Source organism: Dama dama, chromosome 21 (assembly GCF_033118175.1).
Source record: "Dama dama isolate Ldn47 chromosome 21, ASM3311817v1, whole genome shotgun sequence".
Classification (NCBI taxonomy): domain Eukaryota; kingdom Metazoa; phylum Chordata; class Mammalia; order Artiodactyla; family Cervidae; genus Dama; species Dama dama.
This window is the reverse complement of record NC_083701.1, coordinates 52537031-52557456: the sequence shown is the minus strand read 5'-3', so window position 1 is coordinate 52557456 and position 20426 is coordinate 52537031.

Here is a 20426-nt window from a genome sequence, read left to right as displayed (position 1 = left end):
TCAAGAAAAAATTCTGAGATTGCCACAAAATAAAAATAAAGTGCACGATAAATGTAATGTGCTTATATCATCCTGAAATCATCCCCACCACCCCACCCTGGTCCTTGGAAAAACAGTCTTCCTCGAACTCAGTCCTTGGTGCCAAGAAGGTTGGGGATTGCTGTGATAAAGGAGTCCCTCCATTTTCTGACTTGAAATTGAAGTCGAAACTTCAAACACAACTAAGAATAAAAGAAGTGAAAGCGTTAGTCACTCAGTCATGTCCTACTCTTTGCAATCCCATGGACTGTAGCCTGCCAGGCTCTGGAGTGAGTAGCCACCCCTTCTCCAGAGGATCTTCTGGACCCAGGAATTGAACCCAGGTCTCTCACATTGCCGGTAGATTCTTTACAGCCTGAACCACAGAATAAAAGGCTTCTCTGTTGGCTCAGCAGGCTTCACTGGTGACTCAGACGGTAAAGAATCCGCCTGCAAATGTGAGAGAACTGGGTTAGATCCCTTGGAGGAGGGCATGGCAACCCACTCCAGTATTCTTGCCTGGAGGATCCCATGGACAGAGGAGCCTGGTGAGCTACAGTCCATAGGGTTGCAAAGAGTTCGACATGACTGAGAGAATAAGCACCGCTGTTGGCTCAGCAGTAAAGAACCCACCTGTCAATACAAGATAGGAGGGTTTGATCCCTGGGTCAGGAAGATCCCTTGGAGAAGGGAATGGCAATCACGCCAGTATTCTTGCCTGGAGAATCCCATGGACAGAGGAGCCTGGTGGGCTACAGTCCATGGGGTCACAAAAGAGTCAGACATGACTAAGAGACTAAATAACAACAGCAAAATAAAATATAAGACCTGATTTGAGTCTTGATGCTGAGAGGAGTGTCGGCTTCAGTTCTGTTGACCTATGAACTGAGCATTAGCAAAATGAAAATGAGAGGTCTTAAATTCCTAATCTTATTCTGCCTTACTCTACCTCATTTTATGAAATTCCTAATGTGTTAAATAAACATAATTACTTGAAAAGTTGTAGTGTAAAATACAACGTCCCAGGTCTGTGTAGTGATCAATTTGAGACATAATGAGTTTATTTTTATCATGTGTACATTTTTAGCTTTGATAGAAGAGCAGTCTCTTCCTAACTCATGGTAGATATCCTAGATTAATAGCAAAGATTCATTCCAGATCTGAATTATACATCTTTCCCAGTTCTGACTTTTCTCTTTTAACCTCTGAGAATTATGCTAAGAAGTTATATAACTTAGTTATGAAGGCATTCCTTTATTCCTGAAAGAGGAGTTGAGGACATTTGACTTGCAAAATCACTCACAGGATCCTTTGTCATGCCATATTTGTGAGGCTTGGAAAGATATTCTCAATTTCTAAGTCTTTTTTTTTTTTTTTTAATTTCTAAGTCTTAAGCATAATTTTTTCATTTAATCTGTACCATAAATAAATAATATTTATTTCTTATGGAAGCAGAGAGAATATTTCCCAAGAAAAATACTCATAGTTTGATGGCAGTAGGGATAAATACTAGATTTTAGATATGGCAATTGTCAAAAAACAATAGCATATAATTACATTACTGCAGCAATATATGGGGATAAAAGATGAAGCGACATCAACAATCACTTTACATCCTAGGTTTTTGCTGAGTCATTTTAACAATGTACAAAATAAAGAATAAACATGACTCACAAAAACATCCAAACTGCAGGCTCTTTATTTTTCTTCTATAATTTTTAGGGTCCTTAATTACCCTTGTGTGCTAAGTTGCTTCAGTAGTGTCCAACTCTTTGAACCCCATGGACTAGAGCCTTCCAGGCTCCTCCATCCATGAAGCTCTGCAGGCAAAAGTACTGGAGTGGGTTGCTATTTCTTTCTCCAGGGAATCTTCCTGACCCAGGGATCAAACCAGGGTCTCCTGCATTGCAAGCATATTCTTTACCCTCTGAACTACAGGGAAGTTCCCTAATTAGCCTTAGAACAATTCAATAGGCAAATAGGAATTTGAACCCTTTCATATTTCTTTAGAATAAATGTTAAAGACATAATATGGTGTATAAAGTGGGAATATAAAAAGAAGAAGATATTCTCAAAATAATAAAAGCATACATGTAAATATTTATAAAACTGTTCAATGTTATATTTAGAAGCGTTCATAACTCCTTTTATGATTAAAAATTATCTACAGTCATAAAACCATTTAGAAGTGCCTAGATATTTCAAGTGTAATGAGTACAGGCTCACTATTCTTGAAAAAAAAAAAACTTCATGTACACAGTATTACATTTACACATTAGCGTCTCACTATGCATTTAAGTTCCCAAATGATACATTTTCTATTCACAAAGTAATTTCCGTGCATGAAAATCTCAGAACTACCCTAGAATACAAAAATGGATTAGTTTAAAAATAAAGATGAATCACTTGTGTTGAAAAATCAATTTGAATGTTCTGGGGTAAATTGTATCATTGCTGCAATTCACACCTGTCAAAAATCACTGATTTCTCTGAAACAAAGAACAAAACTGACAGATTTGAAGACATTTCTGTATCTGAATATTCAACTGCATTTTTCTTCTCACTCTGGTTAATCATATCTTAATTTGTCATTTAAAATATTTTGATACACCAGTTTGTTATCTTTAGGCACAAACATATTGAATATAATAATGCAAGAAATATTATATTCTTCATGATTCTTAGAAAGTACACATTTTATTCTTGAAAATAATCTGAGAGATGAGTCAATTTGTTATACACTCCATTTTTATATTAGTAAAAAATACTAGTGTTCTGTTAAATATTTTTTAATACATGAAAAGTCTAGATTTTAAAAAAATCTATACACTAGATGCAGTAAGGTAGAATATTAAGAACTTCATATCAGAGAGAAATAAATTTGGAATTTTTCAATAAAGCATTCTCAATATATTCCAGCTTTGGTCAAGCACATTGTAAATCCGTGACCATTTCTGAATATAAAAGATAATTAAAGCTCCAAAACAAAGGGAAACCAATGATTTTTAGATAATGGATATGTTCTTAAGGAGTTACTAAAAGTATATAGATCCTTGATTTTGATTTTGAAATTGAAAATCATGGAACAAATTCCATGAGGACTGTGTAAACCAACAGCATTTTGTGGAAATATATTTATTCCCATCAGTATCTCTTGTTGAAATTGTAACTTGTTTATGCTAACACCTGATCTCAAAATGCTTGGAAAATAAAAGGAGTCTGTTTATCAGCCTACAATTGACAGAGGCTAGGTGTTACATTCTCAGTGAGAGGCAGAGTGGGGAATGATCTGATGTCCATACCTTTGGGGCTCTTAGATTTCAAACTAGGCTGTTCATACCCAAAGACTTGGAGAATGGTAACTAAGTTTTCATAGCTAACAACTCGGCAGTCTCAGAGCCTGAGATGATTGCTTTTACACAAAAGAAAAGAAAGACTTCTCCCTGCTGCTGGGAAGAGCACAGAGATCACACAATATACAGAAGGGTAACACTGAGGTTTAAGTTTCTTATTATGATATTGATTCACAGTTGATGGGGAAGAACCTTTTTGAAGAACTGGGTAGGAGAGTGTTGCTCACGTGGTTTCAAATCTACCCTGTGGGATTCATTCCCATCAAGATGCAGGGCTCTGGAAACCAACCCAATTACTTTCTTGGAAGTTCAATATAGTGAGCTCTCTAATGTTCTCAGGGAGAAACACTACCTGGGGCTTGCAGGTTTTTGTGATGGAGGGGAAAACAAAAAAGCAGCAAAAGTAAGAGGAGGTAAATAACAGTGGCTGAAGTCATATTTCTAAATACAGCCCCATCAAGTGCACAGCAGCAAGTCAGGCCAACTCCTGACAGACTTCCTGACATACAGATTTAGCCAGAAAAATACAGCAAGCCATTTAAGCTTCAGACACTTTATTATTTACATAGTCAACAAAAGACAAAGAAGCTAAAGCAAACAATTCATCAAGCTCTTTGTCCCACAAACCAAAAAGGGTGAAACTGAAATAAAAGGGGCTAGATGACAATGCAATGCAAGTTCTGGACACCCTGCTTCTGAGAAGCCAATGCTGGAAGGCGTTTATAGACTGCTGTTATAACCCATGGTGCACGGGGCAGAACGACTCAGACCTATTAGAACCTGAGAGATGATGAAATGTTGAGGGATTACAACTGTCTGTGGAATATAAGGAGGTGAGTAGAAACTGGCCTTGGAGCAGCTTCTCCTAAGCTTTCCATTCTCTTGTGTTCCAGGGGATGGATGACAAGGTGTTGCTCCACCGGGGCTCAGGAAAGCTGGGGTTCAAACCACACTGTCTGCATGACCTACGTGAACACATACAAGGCTACTAGGCTGTTGCAGTGCAACATATTCCCTACAACACCTATGAAATAAAAGTTTTCAACTGTACACATAGTGCCTAGGGCACAATTTTTCCTTTTGTGACATTTCATTTTCTCATCTACCACCACCAACACTCAGACACACACAGAAAAATACGAGAATAAAGATATTAAAATTGGTTATGAAACACTTGCTGAAACAGCCATGCTACCAACAACAATTTCTCCCATGTAAATTAATACATATGACTTTAAATTCCTCAAGTGTATGAATGTAGGTGATTATATTAACACAGATCAATGTTAAAGCCAAATCACACTGTAATAATTTCCCATTTTAGGTATAGTCCTTGGGTATACTGCAAAAAAGGTCACGATTTTCTCCTTTCTTTATCCCAACCATGTAAAAATAGAACTACCATCTGAAACAGCAATCCCAGTTCTGGGTGCATATCCAAAAGAATATCCAAAAGTCAGAATCTCAAAGACATCTTGCCTTCATTGCACCAATATTCACAATAACCAAGATGTTAAAGTAGTTCAGCATCAACAGATGGATAAAGAAAATATGTACACACATACAATGGAAGGACTGATGCTGAAGCTGAAACTGTAATACTTTGGCCACTTCATGCGAAGAGCTGACTCATTGGAAAAGACCGTAATGCTGGGAAGGATTGGGAACAGGAGGAGAAGGGGACAACAGAGGATGAGATGGCTGGATGGCATCACCGACTCGATGGTCATGGGTTTGGGTAGACTTCAGGAATTGGTGACGGACAGGGAGGCCCGGCATGCTGCGATTCATGGGGTCGCAAAGAGTCGGACATGACTGAGCAACTGAACTGACTGACAATGGAATGTGATTTAGCCTTAAAATAAGGAAATTACCATTTGCAATAACATGAATGGACCTGGAAGGCATTATGTTAAGTGAAATAAGTCATCACAGAAGGACAAATACTGCATAATTCTACTTATATGAGGTCTCTAAAATAGTCAAACTTACAGAAGCAGAAAATAGAATGGTGGTTGCAGGGGATAGGGAGAGGGGGAAGTAGAAGTTATTTATCAGTGCATATAAAGTTTATTATACAAGATGAGTAAATTCTAGTTGTCTTCTGTAAAACATACATATACATGCTACATGCTTGTAGTTAACAATATGATGTTGTACACTAAAAAATGTGTTAAGTTTAGATCTCTTGTTAAATGTCCCCAGAACAAGAATAACAAAAAAGCAAAGGGCACATAGGAGCTTTTGGAGGTGGTGGCTATGTTTATAATCTTGATTGTGGTGGTGGGCATATATGCATATGCCCAACTTGATCAAACTATATATTAATATTAAATATGTACAGTGTTTTGTATATAATTTACACATCAATAAAGCTACAATAAAAGGGGAGGGATATTTTTAGCTCCCTTCCTTAAATATGTAAAGTCTATATCTTAAACCTTTTAGAAAGGGTTAGTGTTTTGACTTACTTTTGCTAATAGAAAAGACAAGAAGAGACAGGCCCCAGTTCTGAGGACAAGAGTCCTTGAATGCTTTTCTCTCTCTTCTTTGGAATTGTATTTAATGTCAACATGTGTGGTCAGATGCCACTGTCACCAAAGACTCCATATGACATCACCCAACAGGCAACCAAAGGACATACACTTGCAGGGGTGGAGAACTGCCCGGCTGAGTCCAGCGCAGATAAAGAGCCAGGTGCGTCAGTTGTTCTAAGTCAATAAATTCTGCTCTGGTTTGTTTTGTGGCAAACAGTAACTGACCTAATTATCTGAAAGACTATGTACTTTTCTGTGTTCTGAATTTTATTACTTAACAGTTACAGATAAAATGTTAAGTAAAACATATGGTAAATACTTTATCAGGGATTTAATTAAAAAAAACTTTTTCTTGACATTTAATTACTTTGAAATATTTATTATACATAATTAAAGATAGGGATAGACTCCTTGAGCTAAGAGCACTTTTGCTTACAGTATATATATATATATATATAACTCATGTATCACTGAGAAAAGACATACATTGGAAACTGAAAGCATACAATACCTTTTGCATGAAACCTGATCTACATGATATAATATGAAGATAAAATGGAAAGTGACTAAATGCCTAGTATTTTCAGTTTAAAATGCACTTAAATTTAATCATGTACTTAATTGTGCCGGCTTCCCCAATAGCTCAGTTGGTAAATCATCTGCCGGCAATGCAGGAGACCCAGGTTCGATTCCTGGAGAAGGAAATGGCAACCCACTCCAGTATTCTTGCCTGGAGAATCCCATGGACAGAGGAGCCTGGTGGGCTACAGTCCACCGTGTCACAAGAGTCAGACATGATTTAGTGACTAGACCACCAGCACCACCACTTAATTGTGCAAAACCGGAACATTTTTTGGATCTCTTTAAAAAAATTTATGTGAATACTTTTCAAACTAAGAAACCACATCCTGCTTTAGGCAATACTAAGCATTAAAATAACAAAACATACCTAAAATTAAGCAAAGAGTCGGACACGACTAAGTGACTGAACTGAACTGAAAATTAAGCACACTAAATTATTTTCCTTTAAAATACTATGATTTTTCTTTGAAAGCATTTCATACCCAATATAAATAATTCAAGTAGTACAGACACATACAAAGATAAAGTGAAAACAAAATTCTACCACTGAGAAATAAAGTGAGTATTATCCCACATATACCTCTATATAGACACACAAATAGATTTATCATTTGTCTATCTCTCTATCTCTATCACCTCTTACTTCTCTATCTAAATGTGTGTGTGTGTGTGTGTGTGAGTGTGTGTGTGAGTGTGTGTGAGAGAGAGTGTTTGTTTGAGGGGATAGCAGAAATATTATATATGTGCTGAGAGAGTCAAATTCTTCCCTCTTTTCACCTATTTCCAGAACCGTTTCTCCCATCCTCTAATTCCTTCTTACTTCAGACCAAGAAATACATACCTGCTCAGTTTGTTTGCCTTCACATTGTGATAAAATATTTCACTGCAAATTTTCAGAATTATTTTTATTTTTGCCACTGATTGGTGTAGCTCATAGGGAATTATGTCAGAAAGCTCAGCACTTTTTTCAAATATTCTCTGGCTATTTAACTGGCAACAGTTTTCAACATCTACGGCATTAGGTCAATCTCTTTCCATTATTTGACTGTTTACTGTTGACTATTTTTTTTTCTTTTTTGGCAGTGGGGATCATTTAATTAAATATTATGATCAGGATATTTTTAGTAGACTTTTAAAACAGTAGACTTTTCAAAACAGAGACTTAAGAGATGCTAGTTCAATGCCTGGATCAGGAAGATGCCCTGGAGAAGAGTGTGGCAACCACTCCAGTATTCTTGGCTAAAGAATCCCATGGACCTGGGTGAGCTACAGTGGGGCCTGGTGAGCTTCAGTCCATACAGTCGCAGAGTCAGACACGACTAAAGCAATTTAGCAGGCAAGCAGCTCGATATGTTTTATAACTGGCTAAGATGCAATCAATATTTATTGAATATAGATTATTTACTAGGTACAGTGTGGATAAACTGGGAGATTTGGATTGACATCTACTCACTACTATATATAAAATAGATAACCAATAAGGCTCTACTGTATAGCACAGTGAACTCTACTCAATAATCTGTAATGATCTATATGGAAGATGAATATAAAAAGAGTGGATGTGTGTGTGTGTGTGTATATACCTAAAGCTAACACCTGAAACTAACAAAACATTGTAAATCAACTAACTACACTCCAACACAAATTTAAAAATAAAAAAAAATTGAATAAAATGAAGTGTTACTCTAGATAGAAGCATAATCTAGGCTTGCAGTTTTCCAGAATAAAAAAATAAAGGTCATACAGTTGAGTATTTGTGGCATGTTCTAATAGGGCTTCCCTGATAGCTCAGTTGGTAAAGAATCCGCCTGCGATGCAGGGAATCCAGGTTTGATTCCTGGGTTGGGAAGATCCCCTGGAGAAGGGAAAGGCTACCCACTCCAGTATTCTGGCCTAGAGAATTCCATGTACTGTACAGACCATGGGGATGCAGAGTCGGACACAGCTGAGTGACTTTCACATTCTTTCTTTTAAATATTTAGAAGGCCACTGCCTTTTAATTTTGTTGAAATTACTGCAAAAATCTATCCCTTTACTGTTGTATACTTTTTATTCTCTTTATTTTTCATGGCTGTAGATTGTACAGAAAAAAAAATTTACCTTATTTTGAAGTGGTTTGGCACTGCATTTAGGGGAAACTGAGTTGTATCCACCACAGCTAGTTTCACCAAAAAAAAAGTTCTTCAGCAACTGAAGGGATAATTAAGTAATTGTTCCTCAAGCAAAAAGAAATATGAGAAATAGAGTGTGGTAACTGAAATTGAATGCCCTATATCCCTGTATGTAAGGAGCTCATTCTGCTAGAAATTACATCAGTTCATCCGGCAAGGCAAATAAGATAAGCTAATCCTTAACCTTTGAGATACTTAACTGCATTTTTTAAAAATATTTTTTTCCTCCTTTTGAAGTAATTTAGATTTTACGCCTTGAACTTTAATTCATTAGAGAATAAGATGCTAATTATGAGCTATTTGTGTTATCTCAGAAATGAATGACTTTCTTTCCATTAGTATTCTAATTTAGTAAGAAAGTTATTCAGTTGAGGACTTGATTATGAATGCAATCATAGAACTTCCAAGAACTATGAGACTATATCACAGAACTTTCAAAAATCGGCAAAGGTCTAAGGCTTTGCCTTGCATGTAAGCTAATAATCCATGGATCTTGTCAAAGATTCATGGATGTTGACAGAAGGCAAGGGGCTTGTAGGTTAGAGACAAAAGACCTTATTGCTCACTTCACACAGTCATCATGAACTTCATTTTCATGATGTTTTCTCTTATCTTCGAAGTCCCTGGGGGTGATGTGGAATGATTCATTAGATGTTGTACATACAGTGGGAATGTGTCACAGATAAGGGTCCCCAATTCCTAATAATAGGTGTGAGCAAAATGCCTCAGAGGGTGGCATTACTTTTATTTTTTTTTTATATTTTACATTATTTTAATTTACAAACCTGTCTTCTGCTTTACATTCACTATATTTACCTTCCAAAGTGTCCCACTATATAAGCACATTTGAAAAGATAGTCCAGAACAAAAGTTGTCAGTGCCTCTGCTGGTAAGAGATGCACAAACACCAGAGATCTATAGAGAATTGTCTCTCAAAAAAAAAAAAAAAATGTGGCATTTGAGCAGGAAAGATGATACATTTTTATTTAATATTTAAGGATAATTTTAATTCTAGCTACTCCCACAGGAATAAGTGTTGAGAACTTTAAATCTTTTGCGATATTACCTCATTTACAAGTACAGAATTTAGACTGACCCATTTCCTTGGATGCTGCTTAAAAACATGAGGCCAGAGAGAAAGGGCAGTTTATTACTTGCAGGAAAGCAGAAGACAGTATCAGTATTTTTGAGCTGATTCCCTAAGCTCTAATGTCTATCAGGTGATATAAAAAGACCAAACGACACATAGAGTAACACTATAAGAGAGGGACCCCGAGCTTAGGAACTCTGTATTTTATAACGGGCTCTAAGTCTGCCCATCTATTGCCACAGAAGGCGATTTTACCTGTCTTTTGACTTTTCAATATATAAATACTTGAAAAGCATCCAGAACAAAGGATCGTTAGTTCCTCACTTGAAAGACATGCAGAAAAATGAAAGACCCATGAAAAATTGTTTCCCAATAGTGAGCTGCTATGAATCATGAAAAAATGGAAGAATCTAGATCTTAAAGATTCTTGGCTTAATTGAGAAAAGATTTCTAGAGCAGAAGGTGCTATATTTCCACATAAATACAAATACTCAGTGATTTGGAGACTTAAACAGTTTCTACCAATTTATCAGAAGGCAGGGAAATGGTAGATGTATTGAAAAACACTGTTTATTTTAGTTTTGTCTTTTTTTTTTTTTTGGTTTTGGTTGTTTTGCTTATAATTTTGGAGGTCTGGAGGTACATCTCTAAACCTTCTGCTGAACATTTATGAAATGAGAATTATCTTCTCTGCTCTAAGCCAGTAACTCGGTGCTGGGCTGTGCTGTCGCTTCAGTCACGTCCTCCTCTCTGTGACCCTGTGGGACACGGCCCCAGGCTCCTCCGTCCATGGGATTCTCCAGGCAAGAATGCTGGAGTGGGTAGCTGCCGGGAGCCGTTATGGGGGGTCCCGCCCGTGACGAGGTCATGAAGAAAATACCGGGCAGGCAAGGCCGTCCGGGATCCCATCCATGACGAGGTCACGAGGAAAAAACCTGACAGGCAAGGCCGTCTAGGGTAAGGGACCCTCCAGGTTGGCCTCGGCCTCTACCCCACCCTGTATCCTCCCCCCCTTTTTCTGCTGTTGTTCTTGTTTGCCCTGCTGCGGATTCTTGTGTTGCCTGCCGAGAGCTCTCCTGCTCCTCTTTCACTGAATAAAGACCGACTTAAAACCCTAATTAATAAATCTCCTGGACGCTGGTACCCTATGAAGGGGCCGGGGATGAAGGAAATGCTGCAATTCAAACCCTTTTGCTGGCATTCTGGCTTCTGTGATAAATATGTGCTCTCATTGCAAAAAATACCCTTGATTGTTTTAAACATCCTAAGCACAGTACACTAACAAAAGAAACTATTAAGCATAGGCCCCTTCGCGGGGTGAGAAAAGCTCCACAAATATGATAGTCACAAATGTGCCTACTAGAAAATACTTTAGATAGAGATTAGCTGGCGACTTCTTGCAGGTAGTTAACTTTTAGACTAAGAGCCTGTTTTGTGCCATATCTGCTGTTTCTGCAGTCCTTCGCATTTCTGTTCTGTAAAAATGTAATCCTATCTAGTTCCCATAGAGATGACGCTTATTAGAAGGAAAATAGATTAATTATAAGAAAAACAGGATCGGCTACTGAAGTTGCTTAAGTCACACCAGGTGCAAGCCATAAAATGTTAGCAGGCCTGAAGGCCAAATGATAAGAAAGACTCTTGTGAACGAAAAGTATGTGGGTGACATCCCGTTTCTGTTGAAGGTCAAGTTGCTGTAATGTTTGGAGATGCCCTGTGTGTAAGCAACATGCACTTCCCACAAAGATGTTGTTAAGGGTATAAAGGGGCCATGCAAAAATAAACTTCAGACTTAGCCCCCGAGCTTTGTCTCACTCTCTCTCTCATTCGCCGACGCCGTTCATCCTGAGGGTTCCCCTGGATCCTGCTGGGGCTGGACCCCGGCAGGTGGCTATTCCCTCCTCCAGGGGATCACAAAGAATCGGCCATGAGTGAGCAACTTGCACTTTCACTTGGGGAATGTAGGGTCTCTTATCTTCATTTTGGGCCATGCGACACAATTCTAGTCTTTTCACATAAAGCACACCATTTCTGCATATTTTCAAATATTTGCTACATTTAAATACGTTTTTTTACTTTGGGTGGGACATCCCTGGTGGCTCAGGCAGTAAAGTGTCTGCCTACAATGTGGGAGACCTGGCTTCAATCCCTGGGTTGGGAAGATCTCCTGGAGAAAGAAATGGCAACCCACTCCAGTATTCTTGCCTGGAAAACCCCATGGACGGAGGAGCCTGGTAGGCTACAGTCCATGGGTCACAAAGAGTCAGACACGACTGAGCAACTTCACTTTGACTTTGGGATAGCGTTATGTATTATCTATTAGATATGGCCTGGAGAAGGGCATGGCAACCCACTCCAGTATTCCTGCCTGGAGAATCTCATGGACAGAGGAGCCTTCTGGGCTACTGTCTATGGTGTCACAAAGAGTCCCACATGACTAAGCGACTTGGCACACCATTAGATATGGCAACTTCTCCTTGTTCAATCACATCTGATTCTTTGCAACCCCATGAACTGCAGAATGCCAGGCTTCCCTGTCCTTTACCATCTCCCAGAACTTGCTCAAACTCATGGCAACTTGACTCTCCCAGAATTAAAAATAAATTCATCTCCTTGTTGTTTTCTCCGCATCTCCATTTTGCTCTGAAACTACCAAACTATTGAGCTACGGCTACCAGAGGACCCTGATAATTTTTGACTGAAAGGAAAACTGATAGTTTTAAGTTTAGCTTATTCAGGGTTTTACAGAGGGTTATAGCCCAGGAGACTGTCTCTTAGTAACTCTGATAAACTGCTCAGGAGAGGCATGATGTTCAGTCCAGTTTTATACTTTGTCAGAACAAGGAACAAATACACCAAACACAATAGGGGTTTATTCCTTCGAGGTTTCAACAGAGGTTAGCATGTACACAGTCAGCAAGACCTTGGTGTCTGGGAAGGGAAACTTACTTTTGAAGGAGTGTTAGCACTGGTATCACAGGAAAGGAGGCATTTATCCCTATCTTCAAGTGGACATTCTAAACAATCTGAATAATGCACTATTCTCTTTAATGGTTAAAGCAGGCATACAATGTAAGCTTGACAGGGCATAGGACAGGCTGTTGTGATGCACATAAAGTTCAGGCCAACTCATGTAAACTGGAATGGCTTTCCTGCACCTCAGTATTAGAAAATTTCTTCCAGCATAGTTTAGATTATATTTTTCTGACACACATTATACTGTCCCTCTCTTTTTCATCATCTTATCACGATATGATGAAAATTTCTTGACTATCTGTTCAACACCATTCAGGTATATGGGATAAGTGATTTTTTGTATGTTTTCTACTTTATTCACACCACATAGCACAGGCAGACAATCAAGAGAAACCACTCTGATTGGACAAATGAATCTTGATGATCCTCATAAAATCCTCCATTTGTTGGATTGCCCTTTACAGAGTCACTCTGGGACTTTATAGATGGCACTGTATTCTTTACTAGCTTCTTTTACTACTATCTTTCAGTCTCCTTATTGCCCATAGAAACATTTTTTTGCTATTCAAATGTTCCTTAAGTTAGCCTAAGAGGAAAACTTCTCAGGATCTTGAATACTGCTGCACTCTGCCACTTCTTATGTTCTCGCTTTTTTTTATCCCCCTTAGGTTTAAAGCAGAGCCAGCCACCTTTATCTGCCTCTAAGGTTTTCTAGGTCCAAAGAAGAGACACACATAGGCTATAATCAACCTTAAACCAGTAGCAATATATGAGTTATATCGAAGTAAGCTATTCAAATTCAACACCTTCCAAAGGGGTGATTATAACAAGCTACACAATTGCAAGAGTGTTCATCCTTCTTGTTTATTATACTTAAAACTCTGACCAATGCTTTAAAACAAAATTAAAATACAAAAAAAGAAACAGTAATGCCATGAAGGTCTTCTTAAAAGAGTAACATTTGAGATCTGAAGGATGAATAGGAATTAACCATGACAGATGATAAAAGACACTAGGCAGAGGTAACAGACCTCTAAACATAATTAGTGGTTAAAAAAAAAAAGACTAGAGGCTGAATAAACAGAGATAAATCCAATAAGAATGGAGCAGAATGGGCAAGAAAAAGAGTGAAAGGAGACAAGGATGAGAGGGCTAAGTACTAATTTAAGTTCAGGTTCCTTGTACTATTTCTTTTGTAATTAGTTTCTTTCTATTTTCTTGGTAATCATTTTTTTCTAGTCCTCTTAGAATAATATATTTTATTATATATTAATAATATATATTATTATACAATAATAATAATCAATTGAGACATCATCTCAATTGATTCTCTGTGTTGTTAGTTTCTTTGCTGATTGGTTTGTTTGAAAATATGCATTACATGTTTCTTTGTATGCATGCGTGCATGCTAAGTCACTTCAGTTCTGTCTGACTCTTGGCAACCCCATGGACTGTAGCCCGTCAGGCTCCTCTGTCCATGGGGATTCTCCAGGCAAGAACACTAGAGTGAAAAAACAAAACAAAACAAAAACAACAACGACAACAACAACAAAAGAATACTAGAGTGGGTTGCCATGCCCTCCTCCAGGGGATCTTCCTGACCTATCTTTCTCTGTATATTAGAAATTAAAGCTGGGGAAAATGTATCATGGTTGCACATCATGTGTGGGGTTCACAATTCTGTCAAGTTCTCACAGAGAGCTTAGCATACCCAGATATACTTTTTCTCACCCCCCTAGCATGTGTTAATTTTTAAAGTAAAATTTTAATGAAATATGATGTATAAGGTATACTTAGAGAAAGGAATACAAATTTTCAGAAATCATACATTTGGAACAATTTTATGATTGTGAATATGTCTGTTTAATCAACATCCTGAATAAAAAATAGAATCAAGAAACTAGCTTCATGTGGATCAGAGGTTTGCTTTTTAAAAATTAAAGCAAATATGAACTAATACAGAAACCCTTTATAATCTAAGAAGAAGAAGGTCTTTCCAACTGTGTTTAAGAATCCAGAAGCCATGACAAATTTGACAAATTTTACTACAGAGAACATTAAATATGAATATCCATGAAAAATATGATGAAGTCAAATGTGAAAATATATTTATAGCCAATATCATAGGTTAAAAACTAATATCCTGAAGTATAAACAGATACATAAATAAATATGTAAAATACCAATCAATCTATAGAAAAGTAGGCAAATGACATGAGGAGACAATTCAGAGAAAAAATATTCAATACTAATGACTTTAACATATGAAAAGATAACCAATCTGTCCAATTATAATATTAGTATTAATACTACATTGGGCAATAATTCTCACCTATAATATGATGAAAATAAAAAATTTTGATCACATACTTTATTGCCAAAGCTGCATGGGAAGTGGCATTTTCATCTGAATTTGTGGCAGTACACATTGTTAATCCCCAAAGAATGTAGTATATTTATACACACTTGACTTTTCCCAAGAAATGTTACAATTCTACTTCCAGGAATTATCCTATTGATGGACTGCACACAGGTAAAATGACACACAGGGTTACTTATTGTTAAAAAAAAAAAAAACTAACTGAAGATAGAAAACAAACTATTTTAAAAGGATCTGGAAAGATATAAAAGAGACTGGTCAGAGTGACATTATACAGAGGTTGGTGGGAAAGCAAAGTGTGGAGGAAAAGGAATTGGACAATAACTTCTATCCTTTTAGTGTGAAATGTACATGATATTCATGCCAAAAATAACATAGGATAAACTGTATGATTTTTTTCAAAAATTAACATACCAACCTATCAATATAGAGACGAACACACATAAAATTACCAGCGACCTTGAAATGCTCCTGTGTTCCCTTGTAGTTCAAAGCCTCACCTGAACTTCTACTACTAATTTGACTTCTGATAATATATTTTAGTTTTCCCTATTTTAAAAAGATTTATAAATGATACCCTTACAGTATGTAATGTTTGTACTTGGTTCCTTTGACCCAATGTTATGTTTGTGAGAATCTTCTACAAATGTTGTCTTTTGTTGTAGTTGATCATTCTTTTGCATGTTTATTAATTCCCTTGAGTGAACGTATTTATCTGTTATAATTTGATAAAGACCTGGATAAGTTTGATGGGAATATCTTGATGGCTTCCAGTTTGAGGTTATTGAAAATAAAAAAAACTAGTGCTAAAAAATTCATAATGCTGTTATAACCATTCCAGCAAATGTCTTTTTGTGAAAATATGTATGCATATCTGCCACATATACACCCACGATAATTTCTGGATCTGTACATATACATACATCTGAGCCAAAAGAATGCATTACTTTCTCAAAACTTAAAATTCAAAGTACACAAATGGAAATAAATAACAGCATGGAAAATGAATAGTGAGACCATATGAGTTCTTGATTTCTACTTTTTTAGGACTTCAGTTTTCAGAAGTCAAAGAAAAATTATTTACTTTTGGGAAAAAGATCTCTACAATTTGTCTTTTTGAAATGTATCATAGTTTTCCCAGTGACTCAACATGTTGATTTTCTTTGTACAGACCACTGGAGAAACAGATTCATGTTATTCAAATCCCCACCTAATATTTTGCTTGGTATATGGTGACATAATAAATACAAATTATATTGATAAGTGAACTTATATTCATTTAAGTAATTGGCGATTTTTAGTGCTGAACTCATTATTTTACTTTAGGATTTTCCAATGTGCTTATTTACATGTTATGTGAGGTCATGGAATTTTCTTTACTTGATCTTCAGTTTCTTATTTTCCAAGAGGCTATGAGAGTTATTTCTTGGAAAACATATATATGACTGATTATTCAGGCAGAAGCAACAGTCTATAAAGTATGACGAACATACAGTTTTAGCAACTATCATCTTTATTGCTTTCCTAAGCGAGATGATAACTTTCAAATCATCCAAAACTTTTCTCTTAAATTTGCCCCTGGAATATGGATTGCTCAGATTCAATTTCTGGAAAATATATGGTAATTTGTTTATCTCTCAGTTCCACCTTGACTTTCAAGTTGTATGTTATAGAAAGTTCTTAATATAAAAAAACAAGTCTAACTGTTGAAATAACATAAACTTGAAAATGAAAAGGTGTCAGGTGATTATTCTACTTATACATTTGGATCCATGCATATTAGTTGAAAATTTTTAATATGAAATTAATCCCAACTCTATAAAAAATTAGGAACATATTGTGGCTTGTGATTTTATTGATTGCTTTTCCTGAAACATCGAATGAAATGTAAACCTTTAACTAACATTCATCCAGTCATCCCTTTGCATTTGAAAGAGCCCCATGATAAGAAAAAATGAAAAGATATAATTACTAAGTTCCTCTCAAATAGTGCTTCAGAACATTTATAGTCTAAATAAAAACAAACAACTGTAGAATTGTTTAAAACATATGTACTGTATTTTTTGTAACCATTCCATCAACTTTGTTTCTCTCTGATCAGACCAGTATTCATCTGCCTCTCACTTCCCTTTAATGACTCTAGACACACCACATGGAAGCCAGTGATCACAAGTAATTTAAAAGTGTGTTACTCACTCAGGCATAAGCAAGGCAAGAAGGTTCCTGGATGAGGGGTCCCACCAGGTCATGTAGACTCCTGGACTCTCTGATGTCCTGATGGAGAGATGAATGGGACAGGGAGGGAGAGAAGGAGGAAGAGGTATTGGGAGAAAGGGAGGGGGAGGGAAAATGGAAAGAAAGAAAGAAGACATTTAAAGGGGTCTTTGTATTTATACATGTGACAGGAGATAGTAGGCAGGATTTCTGAATATTGCTAAACAGACTAATTCTGAGTAGCCAGTCAAACTGAGGGGGAAAGAGGAGACTGAAGAACAGAGAGGCAGGGTTGGATACTTCACGTGTAACTTGCCCCTTGTTCAGCACAACATAATTTGCATAGGACTGGGGAGATTGATGGGGCCTGCTCACACAAGTGGTAATGGTTTAACCAGATTTCATTTTGCCTTGTGTGGATGACTTATGGCTTTCAATTTTATTTCTCTACAAATATGTGTGTATGTGTGTATACATACACACATATAATTTTTCCTTTCTCCCCTTCAATTTTATTAGCTAATTTTTAAAAATCAAAGGTGAAATATGGGAGACTTGTGTGATAGCTTATTCTCTTTCATCACAGAAGCAAATTTGAACAAATGTTTCAAATCTAGTGTTTTTCCATAGGGTATGGGTCAACAAAGTATTAAAGCATTTAGATGCATTGTATCTGTTAGGCTTTATAAGTATCATTAACCAATTTTGAATTGTACTTTGTGTGTTAACAGTTGTAATTTCTTTTAACTAAAATTCAGAAATAGTATATATAATTCCAGAGTATAGCACTGCTTTGAGCATCAAAATACTTGTATATTTATTCATATTTTCACCTTTAAGACAGACTTATTTTCATTTGGAAAACAGTATATGAGGATGATCAAAAAGGGGTACTGTTCATAAATTATGAACTCTGGTGACTGCTATTCCATTAAGATGAAAAATGTCATAAATATTATTTATCCTCCTTAATTAGGATGTGTTTGGCTTCTAAATAATTCAATTTATTGAATTAATTGAATTAATATATTGAATATATTGAAATAATTCAATATTTTTTTTTAATGTTCATCTTATGTGATGACTTTTGTGCTGTTTGTGATTACTGACTACTCTCCACTCCATTGGCTTCTCTCCCTCATGGCTCTCAGAACCCTTTTAATACAGATTATCTTTCTCTGTTCCTTTAAATATTGAGCACACACATCTATTTTCAACTAACCACTAAATATAGGATATATATGCAAATTCTTTAGGTGCCAAATTTGAAATACCTAAGATAACATTAATTATGTTTCATCTAAAATAGCTTCTTTTATGTTATCTCCTGCCTCTCCTATCAGTAATATCCCTGGGTCAGAAATATCCCCTGGAGAAGGGAATGGCTACTCACTATAGTATTCTTGCCTGGAGGATCCTATGGACATAGGAGCCTACTGGACTATAGTTCATGGGGTAGTAGAGAAGCCAGACAGGACTGAGCAACGAAGCACGCAAGTTTAAAGACACAAAGTCTTCCTCAACTCTTCCTACTCCAATCTCTCTATGCCAAAAAAAAAAAAAAAAAAAAATAATAATAATAATAACACACACCCTGCCCCTCAAGCCACAGAGGACCAATTTTTTTTTTTTTTTTCTATAGATTTACATCCTACAATTCAAAGCCTGTTTGATCTACCTGGAGTGTCTTCCTTTTTTCCCTCACCTTCCGTTGCCTAGTTAATTCTTCCTCACTGAACATTCAAAATACTCCTTTGTGTTAAAACTGTTGTTATCCAGATTTTATAGGTGATGGATCTTTGAGGGATTAAGTAATTGTGACATTCTCATTTTGCAGGCTGATCCTTGACATTGTAAACTTAGTCATTATGTAACACTGCCTACCCTACAAACTCCTCAAGAGAAGCAGTCATGAAAATTATACTGCATCCTTGTTTGAATTCCTAGCATTAAATTTAGAGCCTCACACCTAGAAGTTGCTCAGTAAACTTTGGATTATCCAGCTTAAACTACATGCAGCTTCTAGAGTGAGAGAGATCTTTTTTTAACAGGATGCCTCTCACCTGATGTCACTAAACATAGTTTACTCATATATAAATTTACAATAACATTGATAACAATAATAAATTCTGTTACTGAAATACATAATACATTTTCTTATGAAAAGAAGATATAGGCTTTGAGGGATCTTAATAGGAGGTACACTGTTGATTCCGCTAGTATCAGTTGAGGATTTTGCCCATAAGGAGGATGGTAGCTGATCCAAAAGGGGCAAATGATTGCTATTTTTCTATTTTAACATCAACCCTGGTGGTTCAGTGGTAAAGAATCTGCCTGTCAAGGTAGGAGATGCAAACAACATGGGTACAATCTCTGTTTGGGGAAGATTCCCTGGAGAAGGAAATGACAATCGATTCCAGTATTCTTGCTGGGGAAACCCTGTGGGCAGAAGAGCTTGGAGGGCTACAGTCCATGCGGTTGCCAAAGAGTTGGACACAACTTAGAGACTAAACAGCAACAGCACACTTCCTGTGTCCCTGCTCTTGTACTGAATCCTCACCTGATACGGGCAGAATAAACAGTGTACCTCCTATTAAGCTTCAAATAGATCCCTCAAAGCCTGTCCCCAGAGCGAATCAATAGTCTGCAAATGAAAAGTCTCTCCAGGGCATTCAGTTGATAGTAGAAAACTATAAGACCCAGGCCCTCATTATAGTCCCTGCTACACCCCTATCTATCTGTAAAGAAACACAATGGCTGATGATGGAGATTTGTCCAAGACCTCTGAGCTATACACTATATCATTATCCCTCATCACCTTGTTGTGCCCAATCCCCAGACTTTATCAGACTCCATCCTTACTGAAAGCAAATGATTAACTGTGATTGATTTATGTAGTACCTTCTTTAGTGTTCCTATGAATAAAACTAGTCAATATTTCTGTCTTCCTTTGAGAAGGACAATGAAACACCAAGACAGTAATGCTCCAGGGTTTTACCAGAAGTCTTTCCTAGTTTTTCACAAACTTTAAAAGTTGATTTAGATGACATAGAATTTCCTGGAGGCTCTAACTGATTGAAATTATAATATAGATGACTTGCTTCT